The sequence below is a fragment of the Mobula hypostoma genome, chromosome 1, assembly GCF_963921235.1.
Source record: "Mobula hypostoma chromosome 1, sMobHyp1.1, whole genome shotgun sequence".
Taxonomy (NCBI): domain Eukaryota; kingdom Metazoa; phylum Chordata; class Chondrichthyes; order Myliobatiformes; family Myliobatidae; genus Mobula; species Mobula hypostoma.
Genome location: NC_086097.1, coordinates 245,380,512 through 245,400,348, shown reverse-complemented (window position 1 = coordinate 245,400,348; position 19,837 = coordinate 245,380,512). Strand labels below are relative to the sequence as shown.

Below are 19,837 nucleotides of genomic sequence, written 5' to 3'. Positions count from 1 at the left end.
CTGCAGCAGTTCAATGCAGGATATGTTGCAATCCAGAGGGAAAAAAACTGATCTACAGTAAGTATATATATGTCTTTTAAACAGTTAAATTAAAATAAGTGCAATGAAAAACAATATTGAAAGGACTAGATAGAGTGAATGTGGAGAGAATGTTTCCCGTAGTGGGGGGGCGGTCTAAGACCAGAATATACAAGGACCTCACTTAGTACAGAGGCCAGTGAAGTTGGGGGATGGAACTGGACTCTCTCACGGTGGTGTCTGAAAAGAGGATGCTGTCCAAGTTGCACGCCATCTTGGTCAATGTCTCCCATCCACTACATAATGTACTGGGTGGGCACAGGAGTACATTCAGCCAGAGACTCATTCCACCGAGATGCAGCACAGAGTGTCATAGGAAGTCATTCCTGCCTGTGGCCATCAAACTTTACAACTCCTCCCTTGGAGGGTCAGACACCCTGAGCCGATAGGCTGGTCCTGGACTTATTTCATAATTTCCTGGCATAATTTACATATTACTATTTAACTATTTATGGTTCTATTACTATTTATTATTTATGGTGCAACTGTAATGAAAACCAATTTCCCCCGGGATCAATAAAGTATGACTATGACTATGACTATGAGGAAGGATTTCTTTAGCCAAAGGGTGGTGAATCTGCAGACAAATGTGGAGGCCAAGTCATTGCGTTTATTTAAAGTGGAGGTTAAAAGGTTCTTGGTTAATCCAGGGTGTCAAAGGTTACGGGGAGAAGGCATGAGAACGGGGTTGAGAGAAACAAAAATCAGCCTGAATGGTACAGAGGAGCAGACTGGATGGGCCAAATGGCTGAATTATGCTTCTACGTCTTATAGTCTGAATATTGGAAGCATTTGGAAACAGTCTCGTCTTCCGATAGCGCACCCTGTTACAGAGCTAGTGGAGAAGTCAGGTCACTCACTCATGTCTTTTCTGTCTCCAAGGAAGGCTCCACAGCAGTGAGCACAGTTGTAAAATTTGAATGAGAAGCAGAAAGGGATACCGCGAGGCATGAGTCAGGCGAGGTTCAATATGGCCCATTCTCTCTTTAATCTAAAATAATGGATACATTGAAGGAATGGTCTTGATTCTTACACCAGTTTTATTCCCTGCTGATCCATTTCCATAAGGAATATACCTTGGGCAGCACTGTAGAACAGCGGTCAGCATAACGCTATTACAGCGCCCAGGTTCAATTACCACCACTGCCTGTGCATTCTCCCCGTGACCATGTGGGTTTCCTCTGGGTGCTCTGGTCTCCTCCCACATTCCAAAGACGTGTGGGTTAGTAGGTCAATGGGTCACACGGGTGTAATGGGGTGGTGTGGTCTTGTTGGCTGGAAGGGCCCTTTACCACGTTGCATCTCTCAATAAATAATTAAAATTGTCCTTTTACATCAAACATTACAGCACAGAATAGGTCCTTCAGCCACAATGTTGTGACAACCTTTTAACCTACTTTAACAACTACTCTACATCAATCTAACCTGCCCTCCTACACGTTTCCATGTGCCTATCTAAGAGTTTCTGACATGATGCTGTATGACCCAGAGGAACATTAAGAATCACTACAGCGGTCAAATCTCCAACAGGACGTTTACCGCAATATCATTTCCTTACAAAATACTTTCTCCCCAAAACAGAGATAAAAGAGTTAATCAATTGTTGAGTCATGGGGAATACAGAAACAGGGCCATCCGCCAACCAAGGTGCCTACCCGAGCTACTCCCGCTGTCCTGTGCTTTGCCAATATCCTAGTGCACCTGACTACGCAGGTTGTTAGGGTGGTTAAGAAGGCATTGAGTTCAAACATCAGGAAGTTATGTTGCAGCTTTATAAAACTCTAGTGAGGCTTCATCTGGAATATTGCACACCGTTCTGGTCACCCCATTATTGGAAGGATGTCGAGGCTTTGGAGAGGGTGCAGAAGAGGTTTACCAGGATGCTGCCTGGATTACAGGGCACGTGCTATCTTAGGAAGTTGGACACACTTGAGTTGGTTTCTCTGGAGCACTGGAGGCTGAGGGGAGATCTGATAGAGGTCTATAAGATTCTGAGAGGCACAGACAGAGTAGAGAGACAGTATGTTTTTCATCTTAATACCAGAGGGCATGCATTTAAGATGAGAGGGAGTAAGTTCAGAGGAGATGTGAGGGGCAGGGTTTTTACACAGAGAGTGGTGGGTGCCTGGAATACGCTGCCTGGGGTGGCGATAGAGGCAGAAACATTAGGAGCTTTTAAGAGAGGTTCAGGTAGACACATGAATATGAGGAAAATGGAAGGCTATGGACATTGCATAGGAAAAAGGGATTAGCCGTTTGATTACTAATTTATTTGCTCAACACAACATTATGGACCAACGAGCCGGCTCCTGTGCTGAACTATGTTGTGCTATGTTATATCCCTTTAAACTATACATATCCACATCTTGATGAAGGGCCTCGGCCTGAAACATCGGCTCTTTATTCCTCTCCATAGCTGCTGCCTGACCTGCTGAGTTCCTCCAACATTTTGTGAGCGTTACCTGCACAAACGTCTTTTAAACGTTGTAATTGTTCCTGCCTCTACCACTTCCTCTGGCAGCTTGCTCCATATACCCATCTTCTGCATGAAAATACTGCCCCTCAGCTCCCTTTAAATATTTACACTTTCACCTTAATCTGCAGAGACAATAAGACACTGAACTGCATGGTTTATGAGTACTCTGAGAGACAAGAACATCTAACAAACTAATATCACTGACAACAAAGGTTTTGCTTCCTCAATACTTTTGGGTGTAATGGATTTTGGGCTGCTGATCATGAAAATCACCATGAAATTTTCCTATCACACACTATTTTTGTGAAATTGCCTATATTTATTACTTCAATTCATAATTCAAGTCAGAATAACTGACGCCAAGATTAAGAAAGCTATTTCTGTGGTCCACAAATCAAACAGGTCAGCAATGACAGGCAATTTGAAGAACTTCCAATGGGACAACAGAAAATTGCATGGAAGGTATTCAAGGATGCTGTTGAAGATTACAGAACACCTTGGCTCTGAGGGTGGTGAGAGTATGGAATGAGCTGCCAACACAAGTGGTGCATGTAAGCTCGATTTCAACGTTTAAGAGAAGCTTGGATAGATACATGGATGTTAGGGGTATGGAGGGCTACAAACCCAGTGCAGTTCGAAGGGTGAAGGGAGTTTAAATGGTTTCAGCGTGAACTAGATGGGCCAAAGGGTTTATTTCTCTGTTGTACTCTACAACTACGACATCAAACTAGGTGCAGCTGGTTGACAACATGCTTCAAGCATACAAAACCATGAGGTGCAACATGTCACTAAAGATTCACTTTCTGCATTCTTTTTTAAATTTATTTCTGCACTAATTATTCAAGCTTAACCATTTAATATCCATTTATATATTTACTGCAATTCAGGTTTTTTTCTATATTTGTCATGTATGGCATTGTCCTGCTGCCATAAAGTTAAAAAATTACACGACATATGCCAGTGATATTAAACTTGATTCTGATTCCCCTTTAAACTTGTTCCCTGGAAATCTTAGTGCTGTCAGTAACGAGCACAGTGAAAGGTTTCACCAAGATATTGCAGTCATGGGGAAACTGCATCAGGGCAACTGGAATCCATCAATGCTGGCTGATTATTGTTGGATGCTTAAACGAGAAGCCTCAGACACTGAGTACAAACAAAAATCATCAACAAAACATTTTTAGCTTAGTTGAACTATTGCAAAAAGTCAGCACCATCATGCAATTAAACACATATATTCAATAAAAGTTAATTTGTTGTTTCTTCAAATTCCTAAAATTCTGAAATTATATTTGTGTTCAGTTTCAAGCAGTCTATCATAAATAAAAATAAAATTCTGAAGAAGCAATACTTCTGGAAAAGATTTGTTGTCCATTGCTTTTATTGTACCAATGGTAAGCATACTAGGAGCAACACAAAAAACACTGTCCCACAGAGCAGAATCAACAGTCAACATTTAGGCCCAAGACCTTTCATCAGGTCCTGGAGCATCCACTGTTTATTCTCCTCCGTAGAGGCTGCCTGACCTGCTGTGTTCCTCCAGCATTTTACATTAGACAATAGACAATAGGTGCAGAAGTAGACCATTCAGCCCTTCGAGCCTGCACCGCCATTCTGAGATCATGGCTGATCATCTACTATCAATATCTGATTCCTGCCTTGTCCCCATAACCCTTGATTCCCCTATCCATAAGATACCTATCTAGCTCCTTCTTGAAAGCATCCAGAGAATTGGCCTCCACTGCCTTCTGAGGCAGTGTGTTCCACACCTCCACAACTCTCTGGGAGAAGTTGTTCCTCCTCAACTCTGTCCGAAATGACCTACCCCTTATTCTTAAACCATGCCCTCTGGTACTGGACTCTCCCAGCATCTGGAACATGTTTCCTGCCTCTATCTTGTCCAATCCCTTAATAATCTTATATGTCTCAATCAGATCCCCCCTCAATCTCCTTAATTCCAGCGTGTACAAGCCCAGTCTCTCTAACCTCTCTGCGTAAGACAGTCCGGACATCCCAGGAATTAACCTAGTGAACCTACACTGCAACTCCTCCACAGCCAGGATGTCCTTCCTTAACCCTGGAGACCAAAACTGCACACAATACTCCAGGTGTGGTCTCACCAGGGCCCTGTACAAATGCAAAAGGATTTCCTTGCTCTTGTACTCAATTCCCTTTGTCATAAAAGCCAACATTCCATTAGCCTTCTTCACTGCCTGCTGCACTTGCTCATTCACCTTCAGAGACTGATGAACAAGTACTCCTAGATCTCTTTGTATTTCTCCCTTACCTAACTCCACACTGTTCAGATAATAATCTGCCTTCCTGTTCTTGCTCCCAAAGTGAATAACCTCACACTTATTCACATTAAACGCCATCTGCCAAGTTTCTGCCCACTCACCCAGCCTATCCAAGTCACCTGGAATTCTCCTAACATCCTCATCACGTCACACTGCCACCCAGCTTAGTATCATCAGCAAACTTGCTGATGTTATTCACAATGCCTTCCTCTAAATCATTGACGTAAAACGTAAACAGCTGTGGTCCCAATACCGAGCCCTGTGGCACCCCACTAGTCACCACCTGCCATTCTGAGAAACACCCATTCACTGCTACCCTTTGCTTTCTATCTGCCAACCAGTTTGTGTGTGTTGCTGTCATGAAATTTGTTGTTCTGTAGCAGCAGTACAGTGCAAGATATAAAAATGACTATAAGTTACAAAAATAAACGCAATAGAGGAAGAGCGAGATAATAGTCTACGGTTATTAAACATTCATAAAGTACAACACACACTGAATTAATCTACTGTATTTTAATCCTTTTTTTCATGATGCAGCATTCAGTACGTTAAGTAAAAGCCCTGCAAACCTTCATGCTACAAATTTATTTCAAGACTTCAGTAAGTTAATTCTGACTTAGACCATTAGACATTGGAGTAGAATTAGGCCATTCGACCCATCGAATCTGCTTCCCCATTCCATCATGGCTGATTTATTATCCCTCTCAAACCCATGTCCTACCTTCTGTGTGTAACTTTTGACTCCCTGACTAATCAAGAGCCTATCAAACTCTGTTTTAAATATATCCAATGACTTGGCCTCCATAGCCATCCATGGCAATGAATTCCACAGACTGATCACTCTCTGGCTAAAGAAATTCCTCCTCATCCCTGTTCTAAGAGGATTCTACTCACAGGCTGTTCCCTCTGGTCCTAGTCCATTAAAGACTCTTACCCAGGCCAAACTAGACTCTCTTCCTCCATGTCCGCTCTATCTAGACCATTCAATATTCAATAGGTTTCAATGAGATTCCCCCCTCATTTGTCTAAACCCCAGTGAGTACAGGTCCAGAGCCACCAAACACTCCTCATATGTTAACCCTTTCATTCCCAGGATCACTCTTTTGGACACTCAGCTTATCCTTTCTTAAATAAGGGGCCCAATACTGCTCGCAGTACTCCAAATGCAGTCTGACCAATGCCTTATAAAGCCACAGAATGGGATCATTCCCATGAACCTCCTCTGGACCCTTTCAATGACAAGCACGTCCTTTTTTAGATAGGGGCCCAAAACTGTTCACCATATTCCAAGTGCGGCCTGACCAAAGCATTATGATTTATGACATAAGCAGTTTCCTCAATCCTGTCACACAAAGATGGTAGCAACACACATCAAAGTTGCTGGTGAACGCAGCAGGCCAGATGGCATCTCTAGGAAGAGGTACAGTCGACGATTCGGGCCGAGACGTCGACTGTACCTCTTCCTAGAGACGCTGCCTGACCTGCTGCGTTCACCAGCAACTTTGATGTGTGTTGCTTGAATTTTCAGCATCTGCAGAATTCCTCGTGTTTACACAAAGATGGTACAAGCCTTAATGAGATTTTAAATTCTCTGATCTATTCAGAAGTGAAGTCTTAAAACAGATCATTGATTACATTACAAATTCAATTTGGTATTTAATTAGGACATACAGATGCAAAACTAGGCCATTTTTTACATTAAACAAATACTACTTGGAAGCTACATGCTAGAAGATGCACTAAGAGGATAAAATTCCCAGAATGTCACGGTAAGTACAATCAGTAAATACTAAATAAAGCATACCAAATGCCTGAGGAACTCAGTAGGTCAGGCAGCATCTATGGAGGAGTTGACAGTCGACCGTTCGGGTTGAGACCCTTCATCAGGACTGGAAAGGAAGGAAGAGGGTGCCTGAGAAGGAGTACAAGCTGGGGAGGAGTGGTGAAATGAGAGGATAGGTGAGATCAGGTGAGGCGGAAGGTAGGTGGGTGGGGGAGAGGAGGGTGAAGTGAGAAGCTGGGGGAGGTTAGGTGGAAGAGGAAAAGAGATGAAGAACCCTCTTCCATCTTTGTGTTTGTGGAACTCAGCAGGTCCTGATGAAGAGTCTCAGCCCAAAACGTTGACTCTTTATTCCTCTCCATAGATCCTCCTGACCTGATGAATTCTTCCAGCATTTTCTGTGCATTACTTGGGATTCCCAGCAAATGCAGAATTTCTGGTGTTTATGGGAATTACTAAGTAACATGTTAACAAAATAAAATGTGAGGTCATTATATTCTACACACACTCCGTGCATTCTAAATGACACATGTAGTTATAGTATATCAAATCTACCAGATAATAATGGCCTCTTTTACTCAGTAGGAATTTTGTTTTAAACAATGGTGTTGCAAACTGATCGAGTTTCATTTCTTTCAAATGTACAGTACGTACAAGTGAGTGTTTAAGTTTTTCCGACAGATTCCATTGATGCCAAACTCAGAAGCAGATTATCTGAAAAGGTAGTTCTAATTTTGCAATTGCCATAGAGCCACAGAATGCAACAGCACAGAAACAGGCCCTCCGCCAATCTAGTCCACGCTGAATAATGAATCTGCCTCGTCCCTTTGACCTGCACCTACACCATACCCCTCCACACGCCTCCCATCCATGTGCCTATCCAGATGTCTCTTAAAGGTTGAAATTGGACCACATGCACCACTTCCGTTGGCAGCTCGTTCTGCTCTCTCATCACCCTCTGAGTGAAAAAGTTTCCCCTCATGTTCCCCTTAAATATTTCATCTTTCACCCTTAACCCATGACCCCCAAACCTGGTGCCACCCAACCTCAGTGGAAAAAGCCTGCTTGCAATTACAGCATCTATAATCTACATAATATTGTATACCTCCGTCATATCTCCCCTAATCTTCTATGTAGAGGTTCCCAACCTTTTTTTGCCACGTACCATTAACAGAGAGGTCCATGGATCCCACGTTGGGAACCCCTGCTCTAGGGAAAAAAAATAATGCAACAATTTTCTAATAAAAGTGAAGTCCAGCAATATTTGTAACGTTAAAACACTCAAAATGAATGACGCTGAGTTTTAATGTTAACCTCCGTTTCACAGAACAAAGGTGGTGGGGGGGGGGGGGGAGGAAACAGATCCCACCAAGGCAAATTCTTCCAAAAGCCAGAAACTGGAACCAACATGGGTGCAATTCCTAATCCTGGCTCTGCCACACAGTTTATCACCTTCAATTAAGACTCCTGTACACACCGTTGACTCCTTTAGCAACAATAGCCAGCAACATATAACGAACATCACAATAGCAGGAAACACTGCAGGAAGTATTTCAACATATCTATGAAATATTAAACACTGGCTGGAAATCAAAACACTTTTAATTACTCATGCTCCCTGCTTTGTACGGTGCTCCACCATGCTGTAATCATTATTCAAGCACTACCGACAAGTAATTACAAAGCTATCCGCGGTAGAAGGATAAGAGATCAGTGTCTGAAGCACTTAGCTACACACTGATGGAAATCACTGTTTTCATCAAGCAGTTCTTATTTCAATAAGGTTTGCTGCTCTAATTATCATAAAATTCCGCCTTCAACATATATTATATAAACTTTAACAAATATACTACAAAATGCACTAGCATTAAGAAGTTTAAGATATTTAAATCCTTCTTAATTATTCAAATTATCTTTACATTAAAATCAGAATCAGGTTTAATACCACCGGCATATGTCATGAAATTTGTTAACTTTATGGCAACAGTACAATGCAAAACATGATAAATAAATATACAGAAAAAAATGAGTTACAGTAAAATATATATATATAGATGTCCATTAAATAGTTAAAGTAAGTAGTGCAAAACAAAAACAGAAATAAAAAAAAGTAGTCAGGTAGCGTTCATGGGTTCAATGTCCATTTAGAAATCATTAAAAGTTCAAAGTAAATTTATTATCAAAGTATGCATACCATATACAACCTTGAGTTTCATTTTTTTGCAGGCATCCACAGGAAAACAGGGAAATATAACAGAATCCATGGAAAACCACACATTGCAAAGACTGACAAACATCCAACGTGCAAATGATCACAAATCGTGCAAATAATAGAAAGAAACGTAAACATGCAAAACTGAGAACGTGAGCCGCAGAGTCCCCAAAAGTGCGTCCAAAGGCTTCAGTGCTAGGGCAAGTGAAGCCATCCACGCCAATGCAGGAGCCCTGTACACCACAGCACTGTAACAGCACCAAAGCCCAGAGATTCTTCCCTCACTTAACAATTGAGTGAAATATAATGACTTGTTAAACCAGTCACACTTGCACAATAAACTGAAGATGTTTAAAACCCATTGTTAATTTCAGAAAATATTCTGCACATATGATAGATGCATAGATTTGCAGTCTTTTATAAGTAAGTCAACAGCTTTCAGTCAAGTAACCACTGACATTCCTTACTGCTACATATTTATCTGTACCCTCATTCTACTAAGAAGAAAATCTATAAAAACAAATTTACTGGGCCATGTCTTCATTATATTTTACAAAAGAATTTCAATTTTTTGGGAAGCTAAAATCACCAATTTCAAACCCAAATTGCAAACCTAATAAAAATATGTAACTATAAATATGAGGAACACTGTAATGCCAAGACCAATTTAACATTTTTTCTGTTTTCACTTAACTAAATGCCTCCTTTCAGTATATTTTTTAATAAAATCCAGCTAGGAACTACACATCTCACCAACCACATACTGTATCAGAAAAGTGACTCCAACACTATATCTGTAATTGTACAGGAAAAGTGAGCATTTTCTTCGACATTTATGACAGCCAAACTTAGCCCTGCAAGACAAAGACGATTATATTCAGCTTGGAGGCACAGAGAAGCTTACCTCAGAGTCAGTCAGGCAGAACTCTGACCAGTAATTCTACAAGTCGGTCGAGTACAAATACTTTTGTGTCTGTGAGGGTGTTAAGGAGGACCGGGTGCACAGCCTCAAGGCATCAGTAATACATGGATGACTGATGACCCAGCCATGCTGACAAGCACTACAGACAAATTCAGAGCCTCAGAGCCAACTAAACCTAATGTGGCAAAAAATAAGCTTTCATAATTCACAAAATAACCTCTGCAATATGAAAAATGGTCAATTAAATTTAACTAAACAACAACAGTGACCTAAGTATCATTATTTTACACTCATTACACAAACATAGAAAAACTGGTTTCATTAAAAAAAATCTGCAGGATGCAGTTTAGCATACGGACAGTACCTTCCCTTTGCGCACGTCTACCCGGAGAGTAACCAAGTAACACAATACAAAAACTAAAATTTAACTTTTATTCCCAAAAGGTTCCATTCAATGCCTTTAGAATGTACATTCTAAATGAACTGATTCTACAACCTACTGACTCACTTTCAAAGGACTCTTTACAACTCATGTTCTCAAAATTATTTTTATTTGCCCAATTTGTCTTCTGGCTTTTCATCAGTCTTCATATATAGTTTTTTCCCCATAATTTATATTGATTTTCTTTATTTTGTAGTAAAACCTACAAGAAAATGGACTCAGGGCAGTATACAGAGACATACACTCAGTGGCCACTTTATTAGGTACACCTCTATACTTGCTCATTAATACAATTATCTAATTACCCAATCCTGTGGCAGCAACTCAATGCATAAAGCATGCAGACATGGTCTGTTCAGTTCAGACCGAACATCAGAATGGGGAATCTAAGTGACTTTGACCGTGAAATGATTGTTGGTGCCAGATGGGGTGGTTTGAGTATCCCAGAAACTGCTGATTTCCTGGGATTTTCACGCACAACTGTCTCTAGAGTTTACAGAGAATAGTGCAAAAAAAAAATTCCAGTAAGCGGCAAAAACACCTTGTGAATGAGAGAATTCAGAGGAGAATGGCCAGACTGGTTTAAGTTGATAGGAAGGCGAAAGTAACTCAGATAACTATGTTTTACAACAATGGTGGGCAGAAGAGCATCTATGAACACAACACGTTGTATCTTGAAGTTGATGGGCTACAGCAGCAGAAGACCTTGAACGTACGCTCAGTGCCCACTGTATTTGGTACAGGAGGTATTTAATAAATTGGCCATGTACATGTCCTTTGATAATAAATTTCACTTTGAATTTGACATTTAAACCCATTAACAACCACCAAGCATCTATATTCATAAAACAGAGGATTTAAAACAATCTGCCTTTTTACTTTACAGTCTACAGAATAGCTTGGCAATAATATTTAAACACAGATACATAATAATAATCAAGGAATAATAATGATACTTTTAGTCAATTATGTTTAGTGATACTTTAGCCTGTATAATGATACTGTGTGTAATGACACTTTAGCCAAGGATACATTTAGTCCACTGTGTAGGTTTTTGACCAATCAATGAATCATGTTGGAATACTTAACAGAGTACGGTAATTACATTTAAGCACTTTCAAAATAAACACTGCAGTGTCACACTTTAGTAACACACGCAAAATGTTGTAGGAACTCAGCAGGTCAGGCAGCATCTATAGAAAGCAATAAACCGTCAATGTTTTGGGCCAAGACTGTTAATGAATTTCCATAGATGCTGCCTGACCTGCTGAGTTCCTCCAGCATTTTGTGTGTGTGTGTGTTACTCTGGATCTCCAGCAGATGCAGAAACTCTTGTGTTTGTAGCACTTTGCTGGGTACTAGGCTTACAAAATCCAGCATTTTAAGGAGTCAGATGTGTCTGAATGATCTCAGGCCAATCACAAAGAGAGATGGAAATTCTTGGGAATAAAAGTTAAATTTTAACATTAGTCAAATCGAAAAGAAGGCACTTGCATACTCTTAATGAAATGGAATTCAGGAAACAAGTTATTTCACTGAAAATTTTACACAAATGTCCTCCAGATTAATAATGTTTTTCTAGTAAATTCAGCAGCATGTTCTCAATTGCAAACTAATTGGTCTTTTCAAAGATAAGTGATAGTCTGTCTTTCTGCGGCATTAGGAATATACGTTTAATAGATCACATTATTGTATGACTGAAACATTAACTCCAGTGTAAAACCTTATTAATGTGTGTATTATACTTGCTAACTGCCTACTATAGCAAGGAACCTGACACACTTATTAATTTTTACTGACTGCCGAACGGCAATGATACTCAGCATGCCTCTTTGAATAATTTGCATTATAAAATGGCTTAACATGTCACAATTTCTGTATCGGAGCACTAAAGAACATATTTCATAAGATAGATAGATGGATATAGAAATTTGAAGTTAATGAATAGGGTATAATAGACCATTCCTCCCCCACCAGCGCTAAAGCTGCCTCCTTTAATTCAGCACTAGCTAACTTTGCCGACTACGAGAGTTCCACAATTATAATACATGGTTGTCACCCATTCCTCAACAGACCCATGCAGCATCCAAAAACACACATGCTAAAATTATTTCTAGAAATGTGCAAAGTAGTCAAGTTTGAAATCAAGTCTACTAGATGGAAGGTTGAACATAGAACAGTACAGTTCAGAAACAGGCCCTTCGGCCCACAATGTTGTGTCGAATCAGTTAAATCAGAAATCAAATGGCCAAATAAACTAATCTCTTCTGCCTACACAATTTCCATATCCTTCCATTTTCCTCACTTTCATGTGCCTATCTAAATGTCTCTTACAAGTCCCTAATGTATCTGCCTCTGTGTAAAAAAAACCTGCCACTCACATCTCCTTTGAACTTACCCCTTCTCACCTTAAATGCAATGTCCATAGTCTTCCATTTCCCTCACATTCATGTGCCCAGCTAAACATCTTAAAACTCCCTGACGTAATAGTCCCTGAAGAAATGCAATGCAGTGGGACATTACATACTTGAAGATCAAGCAATGATTCTCACTGGATATACTTCCTCAGACACCATTAACACATCTACTATTTATATGCCACAGCCACACAAACAACACTGGCGTAATTCAGCAGTCAGGCAGCATCTATGGAGAGGAATAAACAGTCGACATTTTGGGCCATGAGCCTTCATCAGGACTGTAAAGGAAGGGGGAAGGAGCCAAAATAAGGTGAGGGAGTACAAGCTGACAATTTGACAACCAATATTTTAATGCCTCTCGTCATTACCTGACAAAAACATGTCCAGAACTAATGTTTGAGTCCTGATGAAGTGTCTCGGCCCTAAACATTTTGTGTGTGCCTAAACACTAGAGATTCTGCAGGTGCTGGAAACACACAAAATGCGGGAGGAACTCAGCAGGTCAGGTAGCATCTATGGAGTGGAATAAAGAGCTAATGTTTTGTGCCAAGACATGATGAATCTTGAGGAAGGGTCTCAGGCTGAAACGTTAACTTTATTCATTTCCATAGATGCTGCCTGACCTGCTGAGTTCTGCCAGCATTTTGTGCGCGTGTGTTACTCTGGATTTCCAGTATCTGCAAAATCTCTTGAGATTATGAGATTATTCATATATTGTTTTAAGGAATAGAAAGTCACAGATCTTTCTCAAGTGGGTAGAAACTAGAAGATTTAAAAAGATAACCATGAACAATTTGCAGATGCTGGAAATCCAGAGCAATGCACACAAACTGCTGGAGGAATGCAGCAGGTCAGGCAGCATCGATGGAAATGAATGAACAGTCAACGTTGCAGACCAACACCTTTCTTCAGAAGTTTAAAAAGAGCAGGGAATAATGGGATGTCTTTAGCAAATGTGAAAACTTAAAAAACAACATAGAGCAGGAAGCACTGTGAGCTTATAAGACTGGCACTGGAGTTAGGAAAATGCAGAGACAGCGTACAATGATTTTTCACCTAGATCTGAGGTGTGTCCTCAAGGAAGAGTGGGATCTGGGATTAGAAAACTGATCAGAACCCATCATCACATTTTCTTTTGCAGTTAAACACAAATGCACCCGGGCACACCTCTGCTGCTTCGTGTTACTGCCAATACTATATAAAGCAATTGCGAGCCTTTTGCTGTCAAGATATCAAAGACAGCACCATCAAAGTGTAAAATTCTGGTTTTGGTCCTTCCCTGGATATATTTCAAAGAAGCCAAAACAAAAGCAGTGAAAGTGGAAGAACATCATAAAAGATTCTTACTTATTCTCGTCCAGCCTGAATAGGTTATAATTAAATCATAACCATATCAGAATTCCTAAAAGGGCCACATAAGCTACACTCAATGGCCACTTTATTAGGTACATCCTGTACCTAATAAAGTGGCCATTAAGTTATCTGTTTGTGGTCTTCTGCTGCTGTAGCCCACCCACTTCAAAGTTCGACGTGTTGTGCGTTCAGAGCTGCTCCTCTGCTCACCACTGTTGCAGCACATGGCTATTGGAGTTACTGTCACCCTCCTGTCAGCTTGAACCAGTCCGGCCATTCTCCTCTGACCTCTCCCATTAGTTTAAGGTGACCACGAAGGGGAAATTCGTAAATCAAGGGGTCATGAGAGTATGCAACAAGCTGCCAGCACAAGTGATGCATGCGATCCCGATTTCAACATTTAAGAAAAGTTTGGCTAGGTACATGGACAGTAGGAATATGGAGGTCTATGGTCCCAGTGTAGGTCGATGGAAGTAGGCAGTTTAAATAGTTCAGTACTGTTACGTACCCTGTAACGGGTTACAGATGGGCTGAGGTTCTGTTTCAGTGTTGTACTTCACTATGACCCTATGACATTTTCGCCTACAGAACTTCTGCTCATTGGATTTTTTCTTTTTTTTTGCATCATTCTCTGTAAACTCTAGAGGCCATTGTGCTTGGAAATCCCAGGAGATCAGCAGATTCTGAGATACTCAAACCACCCTGTCAGGCACCAACAATCATTCCACGGTCAAAGTCATTTAGATCACATTTCTGCGCCAATCTGATGCTTGGTCCGAACAACCTAATCTCTTGACCATGCTCTTATGCATTGAGTTGCTGTCACATGATTGGCTGATTAGATATTTGCATTAACAACCAGGTATACAAGTGCACCTAATAAACTGGCCACTGAGTGCATAAGCTCGTAACTAGAGTCAGACCAAATTACTTCCTTTAATTACTTCCATCTTAAAAAAAAGGTAAGCAAACTCATTTCTGCTGGTTGGAAATATTTTGTGCTTCAGTGTACAAATGGTTAAAAAGGTTATTTCAGTTCATCAGTAACTGCGTTAGGGGCAATAGATCCAAAATACCAAGTCTAGACTTAATTTCTTAAAACTAATTATAATTTTATAACTAATTTTATTAAACTATAACTAAAATAATTTTCTGAAATATGCTGCAACAGAATCTTAGCATTGCCATAGTTGTATCTATAAATGTAGCTATTGAGAGTATAATAAGAACCATTCACATTATTTTCTTTAAAACGTTCCATCTTTTTTTTTAAAAAAAAGCAAGCAAACAGATTTCTGGTGTTTGGAAATATTTCGTGCTTGAATGTTCAAATGTATAAAAACGTTATTTCAATCCAAGAAACATCAGAACCAAAGTACCAGGCCTTAAAATTAATTATAATTTTACAATATTACAACTATAGCTCAGTCTGAAACAAATTTTCTGAAAATATGCACCTAAAGAATCTTTTAGGCGAAAACTAAGTAAAACAAGATGATGACTTTGGGACCTTCTATGGTTCGAAGGTATTAACGTTTCAAAACAAAGGGGCGATCGCAAAGATATTGTAAATACACATCGCTACCCTAACAGGGTACAGAATTGTCATTCTAGTTTACAGGCACCAAACAGCTGCGACTTGGTAACTGCTAGTCCCCACTATCTCCTGTAACAATTAAGTTGGGAACATCATGGTAAAAAAAATATGTATGGGGGGGTGGGAGTTAGATAAATATTCTTTTCCTTGGGAAATACTGCAATTCGTTCAACAGACATTAATAAATGGTTAATTTCAAAATGTTTGAATTATTAAAATTTCAGTTTTAATTTACATAAAGACGGCGTGTTTCGTTAACCACGCGTGTAGCTGTGGCAAAGTACCGCGGGGACGGCGCATTCAGCCAACTAACTTTGCTCAAGCTAAAAGGTTTAGAATAGACACACGCACGTTCAAGGTTCAGAGTAAATTTATTACCGAAGTACATATATGTCACCATAAACAACCCCCAGGTTCGTTTTTGCGGGCATTTGCGTGTAACTGGAAAGAAACACAATAGAATCAATGAAATCCCGCACACGACAGAGATGCATGCGAGGGAAAGGGAAGGATGAGGGTATCGTGTAGGCAGAAGGGATTCATTTAGTTGGTAACTTGATTACTAGTTTAACTGGTTCTGCATAACATAGCGGGCCGAACAATATGTTATATGTGTTCTAAACCAAACCCAGTCGGATCCGAAAGAACAGGATTCGAACCGTCAATCCCCGCTGTATGGATGGGAATCGGGAGCCAACTAAACTGCTTTCTTTCTGCACATTTTTCAAGACGCTTTAAATCCTCCTGGTAACTCTTTTACTAATGAGGTTAACTGCCAGTCACGTTGTACGCACTGTACACCAAACTACCGAAGAGATGAGATTTTAAAACACTTCTTCACAAATTTACTTCAATTATTTACGCCTCTACACAGTTCTTCTTTTCTTGTGTTTTTTTTGTATAAATCAATGGAAAAGAAGTCGCGCTGGAATGGTTTGTCCCCCGAGTGAATACCGCACTCAAAAAAGGCGGTTCACATCCGCGCAGAATAGCCAATGGGTCCCAGCACAGATTTTTTTTTGCTGGCAGACGGGATCTGTTGAACAGCTGGAAACAACTTGTTTTAAAATGTTTTACACATACACAAACAGGCTGGCGCACACACACACACACACACACACACACACACACACACACACGAACAGAGCTCGGGGAATTCAGCAAAACTCCGCTTTCCATTCCTCCACGGGCTTTTCCAATGGAAACTCTCTGCTCTCCTCTCGCCCGCTTCACTGGGCCAGTCCCCCACCGCCTCAATTTAATTCCTCTTCATTGGGTCAAACGCAGTCTCAAGAACAGAAAAATGTCTGCGAGCCAGCAAAATAGCGCAAAAAAAAAGCCGGTTGCAGGAACGCTCGCCTCGGCCCGACAGCGCGGTGCGGTTTTCAGTTTTGTGAAGTGTGTTTGTGTTGGAAGTGGGAAAAAAAATAAGGGCTCTGTCCAGTCCGGAAAGTTGCGGGAGATGCCAGTCCTCCCGAGGAAGAAGACCGGCTCTCCTCGACACCCCATCCAACACACTCGCACACTGACGGGTCCCAGAGCAGCCTCCGCCGTCTCTTCAGAGAAAAACAAACCCGGCGCTGGAAAGGCTTGTGTTGGGTGACTCGGACAACTGGAGAAAACTCGGAGCGAAAGTTTGGCGAAGTCTGACTGAAAATTCCCTAAGTGAGGGAGACTTCACGCGAGAGGGTCGGCGGGATGGCGGAACTCGAGCCCGCCAAAGTCTGGGGGGGGCTCCAGCCCGGCCTGCCAAACATGTACAACTTGCAGGAGTTTTTGGTGGGGTGGGGGAAGGTATTCAGCCCGGGGCGGGAGATCCAGGCGGACGTGCGCCCCCGAACAAACTCTTACCTGCAGCGGGCTGCAGTCCCCAGTTGCCGCTTCGCGCTCCTCCAGCGCAAGAACCGAAGAGTCGGTGGCCTCCAACACCAACGTCCTCACCCCGATAAAATAATTATTGATCTTTAAAAAAGGAGAAAAAAAACACCCCGCAAACAAAGTGGGGTTTTCACGGGAGCCAGGCGGCCCGACTCTACCGCGCCGCCAACTGCAGTCGGGCCAATGAGGGGGCTAGGGCGCCGAGCTGTCAGTCTGACATTCCCGCCTCCCCGGACACACTCACTCTCGCACACCCCCGACGTCCCGTCCCGTCCCGGGCCGGCCCGGCCCACCGACAGGCTGCGGCGGCGGCAACGCTCAGGCGAGTTCACTTTGAATGTAGAAAGTTGGAAGAAGGAAACGCGGGGAGGGAGGGGAGGGGAGGAGAGGGGAGAGAGAGGGAGGAGAAGGGGAGGGAGGGGAGAAAGGGGAGGGAGGGGAGAAGGGGGGAGGGAGGGGAGAAGGAGGGAGGGAGGGAGGGGAGAGGAGAAGGAGGGGAGGGAGGGCGATGGAGAGAGAGGAGAAAGGGAGGGAAAGGGGGAAGGAGGAAAGGGGAAGGAAGGAGGGGAGGGAAGGGAGAGGGGAAGGGGAGGGGGAATGAGAGAGGAGAAGATAGAGCGGAGGAGGCGTGGAAGAGGCGAATAGATGGGCTTAGAATTTCAGAGAGCCGAAGATTTCAAAAGGCCGATCTTGTGCTAAAGTTACAGAAGCAAGCAAAAGCCGAGTGGGGAAAGTTGGAGCATTGGGACAGGAAGTTAACGGGATAATTGAAGTTGGGTCGGGTACGTGGAAAAGTTAAAAGAAAAGGTTCATCGAAAGTGAAATTGGAAAATAAAAGGAGTTCTCTGCTCCTTGTCAGTCTCGCGCACACCCGACTTTCGGAAGATGTTTTAACGTTCAAAGTGAATTTATTATCTAAGTATGTATATCATACGCAACCTTGAGATTCGTTTTCTTACAGGCACCCACAGGAAAATAAAGAAATACAATAGAATCCACGAAAAACCACACGTAACAAAGTCCCTGAACGCGAGCCTACAGTCTGCGAGTCTACACTCAGCGCTGAGGCGAGTGAAGTCATCCACGCTGCTCCAGGACAGTTATAGGGCAGCAACTGTTCCTGATCTAGTGGTGTGGGTCCCAAGACTCCTACATCTCCCGCCGAAGGTATTAGCAAGAAGAGAGAGAGAGACGGGTCAAACGCAGGCATGCGGGACGGGCTCAGGTCAGGGTACACAGTAGTTAACGTATTTAAAGTGTGGATTGAAATATTTCAGTAGAATGGCGTTCCATATACAGTTGTCTTTTATGTTACGGACAGAGGTAGGTATTGGAACTAACAGGTAAAACTCTGGGCGCCGCTTTCCAAATATTTTCGGTATTTCAGTTCGGCACACGGACGTGCAGTGGCTGTCACGGCCTGAGAGCAAATTTTCCAAATTTCTTTACAATATTTCAGCCAGTGTTCCTCCCTTTAACGTCCGCTGTGTTTGCAGTTTCCAATCCACGCTGTCTGTATCTGGTAGTGGGGGTCTGTACGCGTTTAACGGCATCTCAGCGGCCCACCCGGTGACATGCGTTGGACAAAATGTAATGAAGGGATTCGGGAGGGAAGCAGAAATCTCGACGAGCCTTTAAAGCTCGAAGTACGAGGGAACCGGAAAGCTCCGGGAAGGCGAGCTAACATCCGAAACAACTGAGCAATGCGGGGGTCGCGATACAAGCAGCCCAGAATAGTGATTCTTGTTGGCTACATACTCTTTTAAACATCTAGTTAGATACACTCACGAACATTTGAAGATTGCATTTTACCAGTGGTTGTTTAATATTACAGGATGTGTGCAGTTCCATCTCTTTCGTGGTTTAACGTCTATCTTCGCCTCATCTTATTGATCTGACCTCAGAGAAATGCATGGTTTTAGTGACGGGATGGAGTCAGCCTTGTTGCGGCTGTAACATCGAAATAAAGGCTGCTTGTGGCCCCATTTACTCGCAATCAAATCACACTCCGTGGAAGAAAGTGAAAATGCAGGAAGATTCGGCAGATCAGGGACCTCCGTGGAAAGAGAAACGGGAGTTAACCAAAAGACCGTAAAACGCAGGAGTGGAATTACGCCATTCGGCCCATCACGGCTGCTCCGCCATCCTATCATGATTGATATATTACCCCTCTCAACCCCATTCTCCCTACGCCTTCACGTAACTTTTGACGCCCTTATTAATCAAGAAGCTGCCAGCCAATTGAGTAAATATACTCGATGACTTGGCCTCCATGGCCGACCGTGGCGATCAATTCCACAGATTCACCGCCCTCTGGATAAAGAAATTCCTCCTCATCTCTCTTCTAATGGGATGCCTTCCTATTCTGAGGCTGTGCCCTCC

General features: G+C 42.2%; 1 protein-coding gene across 1 annotated transcript in view; it reads right to left on the bottom strand.

The window, feature by feature from the left end:
* The window catches only part of LOC134356082 (transcriptional activator GLI3-like), a 471,736-nt gene extending 454,057 nt beyond the window's left edge, over positions 1–17,679 (bottom strand). Inside the window, exon 1 of the mRNA XM_063066656.1 lies at positions 17,429–17,679. The gene's annotated coding sequence lies outside the window, so the exon portion shown is untranslated. The remainder of the gene's footprint in view (positions 1–17,428) is intronic.
* Between the last annotated feature and the right edge of the window lie 2,158 nt (positions 17,680–19,837).